This window comes from Silurus aristotelis, assembly GCF_946808225.1.
Source record: "Silurus aristotelis genome assembly, chromosome: 3".
NCBI classification, from domain to species: Eukaryota; Metazoa; Chordata; class Actinopteri; order Siluriformes; family Siluridae; genus Silurus; species Silurus aristotelis.
Window position 1 is genome coordinate 34,082,369 of NC_139576.1, and position 6,000 is coordinate 34,088,368.

Consider the following 6,000-nt stretch of genomic DNA (forward strand, 5'->3'; position numbering starts at 1 on the left):
TGGAAATATAGTGTATGTTTTGTATGGGTTGAGTGGCCTGCTATAGAGCCCTGACTACAATGCTAGGTTATTATGGGATGTTCAAAAAGTCCATCTTTTTGTCCATATAGTTAACTTCTTGTTAGCAGCTTGTCATGAAAACTTTACACCCCGCACACATGATGGATCTCAGAAAAGTCTTCTAGTCTGAACTTAAAGTCACCTGTCAGCGTTCTACAAAATCTGACTGAGCTGTCGCTTTTCGCCCTGAGTCAAACCTGTTATCTCTCGGCCCCAAAGAATGATCATCAAACATTATGCTTATCTCCTAATGAGTTTACCTGTTTTATTTAGAGAGCCAACACAAACTCATCTCCAAGCCATGAAACCACTCTGACAGCCAAGAGGACTCGATCCCATAATCCGACCCGGTCTGAACTACACCGGATTGAAGCGCAGCAGGACTTCATGCACTCGGTTACTCTCAAGCAGCGGAGTTTGGCAATGGGTCGACTTTTCCTTCGGCCCTCGTCAACAAAAGGACTGGTTGTAGCTTTCTGCAAAGATAGCTAAGCTTTTTACACAAATGCTTCTAAAAAGTTGGAGCATGTAATAGTTATCAATAGATTTTGCTGGATAACCCTGGTACGTTTTGTGTATAAACATGGCCGCCAAATTTTACACGACATAACCAAATGAAACGTTTCCCATAGCCCCACTGGCTTCCATCGTTCACTCAATACGAACGGACACCGTTCTGTCATGGTGTTTGTTTTCCTGAAGTAAAACTTAATGGCTCATGGGTTGCTGTATAATCGGTTCTACTGTAAAGCCTGTCTGAGGTCAAACCGAGGCCAAAGAGGAGTGTGGAAGTGAAAAACCTGAAATTAGAGCCGAGGATTTCAGGAATAAGTGGCACAGGAACCAAATGTGGCTTGTCAACCAGTGCAGCATTTCAAAACAGCATGGAATAGAACTAGGATCTCAGGGGTGTGCATCATAAAGAACCCTATTCTTCTCTCCATTTGTTACAGATTGTATACACTACATGGCTCCAGCAAGCCTGTTCCAGCAAGACAATGCACTCGTACTTAATAGTGAGCCCCATGAAGCATGTTACAATGGATGAACCTAAGCGTCCTGCAAACAGCCCTGACCTCAAACCCACTGAACACCTTAAAGATGATCAAGCTCCTCCAAAATCTAGTGTAAAGTCTTCCTGAAAGGAACAGAGCCTATAATGGCAAATGGATAAATCTATACACTTTGACACTAATTCTTCGTCTGTAACACACGCCATTAAAAAGTCTCTTTCCTCAAGTAAACTATTCCTGCCTTGCAAGTAAAGTAGACCAAAAGATCCTCATAAGCTAGACATTCGAGTTTGTGGACACCTGTTTACAAGATTAAGTGAGCATGATGGTCTTTCCTCAGTGCAAAAAAAACATGGAAGCCTCCTTGGACTTCAGCAACATGCACTTGAAGGACAGTGTTGAACAAGATTCTCTGATAAATCCAAGATTAAACTGTTTGGCACAAAAAGATGTCTGGAGGAAATCAGGCACCACTCATCACCTGTCCAAAACCATCCCAGCACTGAATCAAGGTGGTGGAAGTATCATGCTGTGTTGTTTGTTTTTTCTGTAGCAGGGACTAGGAGACTCGTCAGGGTTGATGAAAAAGCTGAATGGAGCAATGTACAGATATATTCTTAATAAATAAAACCTGTTCCACAGCGCTCAGGACCTCAGGCTGAATGTTCACCTTCCTACATGATAACAACCCTAATCACACAGCCAAGACAACACAGGAGTGGCTTAGGGACATTTCTGTGAATGTCCCCAAGTGGCCCAGCCAAAACCCTGAATTAAGCCCTATTGAATATCTGTGGAGAGACATGAAAGTGTCTGTCCACCGTGCTGGGTTACTGATCGGAAGGTCGGGGGTTTAAGCCCCGCTATCGCCAAGCTGGCACTCTTGGGCCTTTAAGCAAGGCCCTTATCCCTTCAGTCCCCCCTATTTAACCTAAAACAGCTTGAAAGGATTTGAAGAATGGCAAAAAAACCCCAATCCAAATGTGCACAGCTTGTTGCGTCGATTTCCAGTCTCCCGTCCGATGTATGGTGTTTGCTGTACCTATTCATTTGATGATTCCTCTCGACTCCACTCCAATTTTTTGGGATTCCTTCATGGTTTAACTTGAGCACATGTGGAATTCCATGATAGACATGTGGATTTAATTCACGTTTCTGTGTTCCCAGGACCTCGATCTGGACAAAGCGGTTAAAAACAAATGACGGGCATAAAAGTATGCGATGTAAATATATCCGGCTGCTTCGGGGTGGTGTTTGTTGGGGGTTGTAACTTTCTCGTGTCTCAAGTTACAAAACACCTGAGGACGCATGACGACACGTGGGTGCCGGTATTTTCAGGCGCAACGTCGTGTCCTTTTCCTTACCAGACGTGAAACGCTCATTGGTTACTTGTTAAACCAGCTTTTACAAGAGTCTCTTTCGGTCTCGTCATTCACGATAAATAAACAGTGACGAGGAGAGAGTGAAATAAAAGGAGGCGAGTTATTTTGGTTCTCGGCCTGAAAATACGCTGCAAAACTTGCCAAGGGAGGCAGCAGGAAGTATTTGGCCTGCAATTACAGCAAAAAAACAAGCTTACACTGCTCTCCTGCAGGGTCAAGAAACCTCGCAGATTTTCTCACTCGCTTTATATCGGACCTGTTTTCCTTTTTTTCTTTTGGTTCATTCCTATTCCAGTCACGTCCCCCCGCCCCACATAAAGAAGACACACCCCTACCAACACACACACACACGATTCCCAATACATATAAATGAAATCTTTCCTCCAGCTGGCTGCAGACACGCAAGGTCCTTTGACTGAATTAACACTGATTTCTTTGCTTTTCGGTCCTGCGCCATTCTTTGCCTCGTGTGTTTACCCGTGGCATACTGGCGCAGGGTTCGAGTTACACTGCACAGATAGTTACGAAAAAAGAAACAGCATCTGTTTGAGTGCAGAAGTAACCAGTGACCTTTCCTGACTTTAAGCCCTGGGACAAAATCCCTCCCAGAAGCCACACACACACACACATATATATACACATACACACAGAAACACACGCGCTACTTAAAACTCAAATCGTTTAATACAACGACGAGCGATCGACTTGAGATTCTTGGAATATTTTACAACTGACTCATCAGCATTGATAACACCTCACCTCTCCTCTCCATAACCTCACCTGCTCCTGTACTCGTGTTCACGCTTTCATTCACCAACCAACATCCTGTTACCACTAAATATTGCGCAACAGTAACATTGGCCTCATAGTGATGAACTTCCTCTCGGGTCTGGTTCCTCTGGTTCGTGTCTAGGTCCCCCCCCGTGCTGAAGATCGAAATAGAAATCCACGTCCGGATTTCTGTAAAGCCGCTTTGTGACAATGCGCATTGTTTAGCGCGTGATACAAATAAAAGTTTGTTTGTGTATTCCTCTGCCTTTTTTTTTTTTTTTTTTTACCCATTTGTTGGCCTCAACTGAATCGAAGTGCTTTTGGAATCCAGCGGACCAACTCTAAACTGTTCGTAACAACCAATTTGTTGTTATTTAAAAGAAATATATCTTAAACCTAACCATTTTCCCCCAACAGGGCTAAATCCAAATCAAAGAAAGAAAGAAAGAAAGAAAGAAAGAAAGAAAGAAAGAAAGAAAGAAAGAAAGAAAGAAAGAAAGAAAGAAAGAAAGAAAGAAAGAAAGAAAGAAAGAAAGAAAGAAAGAAAGAAAGAAAGAAAGAAAGAAAGAAAAAGAAAGAAAGAAAGAAAGAAAGAAAGAAAGAAAGAAAGAAAGAAAGAAAAAAAGAAAAAGAAAGAAAGAAAGAAAGAAAGAAAGAAAGAAAGAAAGAAAGAAAGAAAGAAAGAAAGAAAGATTTCCTCTTCCACGCTTTTATCACAGGGCGAGAAATACATACATACACACACACACACACACACACACACACACACACACACACCGTATTTTCCGGACTATAAGCCGCTACTTTTTTTTTTCACGCTTTGAACAAGGAAGCGGCTAATTTATGGATTTTTCTGGGGTTTTTCCCGGTTTCACAAACTTCAAGCCAAAAATCTGAGCCCCATAACATTAGACCAATGAAATTGCCGAACGGATTCAGGTGAACCAATGGAACTCTTTATATTAAATCAGATGCGCTCCCACTGAATCGGGCCGCACCACATCATAAATATGGATGATGTTCCTATGTAGTATATGTTGACGTTTGACCTGCCGCTCACTCGGACCGTCTACAGGAAATGCGAATCATTCATCACGCTGAAAACAACCGGGCATGAAAACACACTTCACCTGTGTTCTGAGCTGCACGGCATCGGGAGAAAAGCTTCACCGATGGTGATTTTTAAACGCACGACGACGCCGAAAGAAAAACTCCCGAGAGAAATTGTTGTGAAAGGAAGGAGGAAGACGGTGAACAATGACTTTCTTGGTGGGCTACTGTTTAGATACAAGCCGTGTAACAGACACTGTCTTTCATTAAAGCCTGTGTAAAGTTCATTAGTTTCAGTGTAGACACCTGCGGTTTATACACAGGTGCGGCTTATTTCTGTTCAAAATAAAAATCTTTGTCAAATTCAGTGGGTGCGGCTTATATTTGGGTGCGTTTAATAGTCCGGAAATTACGGTACATACATACACACACATACACAATATATGGGCAAAAGTTGTAAGGACACCTGTGCTTTTTTAAACATCCCATTCCACACTTAGTCCTCATTCATTGTTATAATTAAGCTCAGAAGAGTGGAGATTAATTAGAACAGCAAATTGAGATGTGGAATGGGATGTTTTTGCAGTACAATAAACGCTAAAACTAAACAATTCCCAGACTCAGACGGCCTCCTCTCATTTATGCATCGCTTTCTTCCTTCACTTAATAGACTTGCTGTTAAAATAAATTCCCCTCTGAAACCACCACGAGTCCCTGACTGTCGAAAGGATAAAACCGGTATAAATCAACCTCACTTTATATATGACTTTCAAAGCGTTTTAAACTCTTCCTGTCGCCGCTGCGAAAATAATTAAGCCTTTAATAGAGCACTATGGTGCGATTTCACGAGAATTTCGCTCTCCTCCTCTGCTGTGCTGTGGTCGCGGACAAAAAAATAAAATAAATGTAAAATAAATGTTGCGCCTTTTATATATATACGATGATACAAAGAACAGCGTTTGGGAGTGCCACGTCGGCTTTCGCTACGAATCCTACGTGCGCGTGGCGATCGCCCGCTTCTTTGGTAAAAAAAAAAATAATAAAAAAAAAAATAAAAATAAAAAAACAAGCAGCTGATAGAACCTGTCGAAACAGCATTACCTATACAGGACGTGTCTCTTCTTGACCAACACCCCGGAGTGCTCTCTGTTCGGATAACGCCAACATGGAAGCTTGGAAGGTGCCAGAATTCTGGCTCGCGGGACAGTTTAATCAAATAATACGACAGCTAATAGCGTCGATACTTACAAATATATAAGGCATGTAATTCCTTGAAGCAGCATAGTTATGAGTTCTCGAATGTATTTAAACAGAATGTTGATTAAAGGCGGCTCTTTTTTTTTTTTCTCGTGTTACCTTCTGGCTCTCCCTTTTCGCTCTTGCCCTTATCCGTTACGTAACATTAAGCATACCTGATAATCCCGGTTTCTTTCCCTCCCCCTCGTCTCCACTCTCTATCGAGCTCCACGCGCTCCTGAGGTGATCCTATGATGGTCTTCATCCTGAAGCCTTGAGATCCATGAGGTTACTGTGGAGGGTTAAACTCCCAGAACCGTGAAAGCACCATGGGCCGTAATTCATATAAAAAGTGTCCATCAGAGAACAGGTCTTAACCTCAAAAATGATTAAAAGAGACATATCCGGATGTTGAGTAGGTTCGCTTACGAGTCGCACTGACGTGTCGCAGAAGAGAGAGAGTTCTCAATTTCTCAATGTATCGGCTT

General features: G+C 42.3%; 1 protein-coding gene across 4 annotated transcripts in view; it reads right to left on the bottom strand.

Annotated features, from left to right (window-relative positions):
• Window positions 1–6,000, bottom strand: part of ptpn4a (protein tyrosine phosphatase non-receptor type 4a) — a 49,416-nt gene that overhangs the window by 34,222 nt on the left and 9,194 nt on the right. Inside the window, exon 1 of one of the 4 annotated variants that reach the window (XM_083537719.1) lies at window positions 5,525–5,651. The exons of the other annotated variants lie outside the window; for them this stretch is intronic. The gene's annotated coding sequence lies outside the window, so the exon portion shown is untranslated. Of the gene's footprint in view, window positions 1–5,524; window positions 5,652–6,000 lie in introns of those variants that run through there. 4 annotated transcript variants of the gene reach the window in all.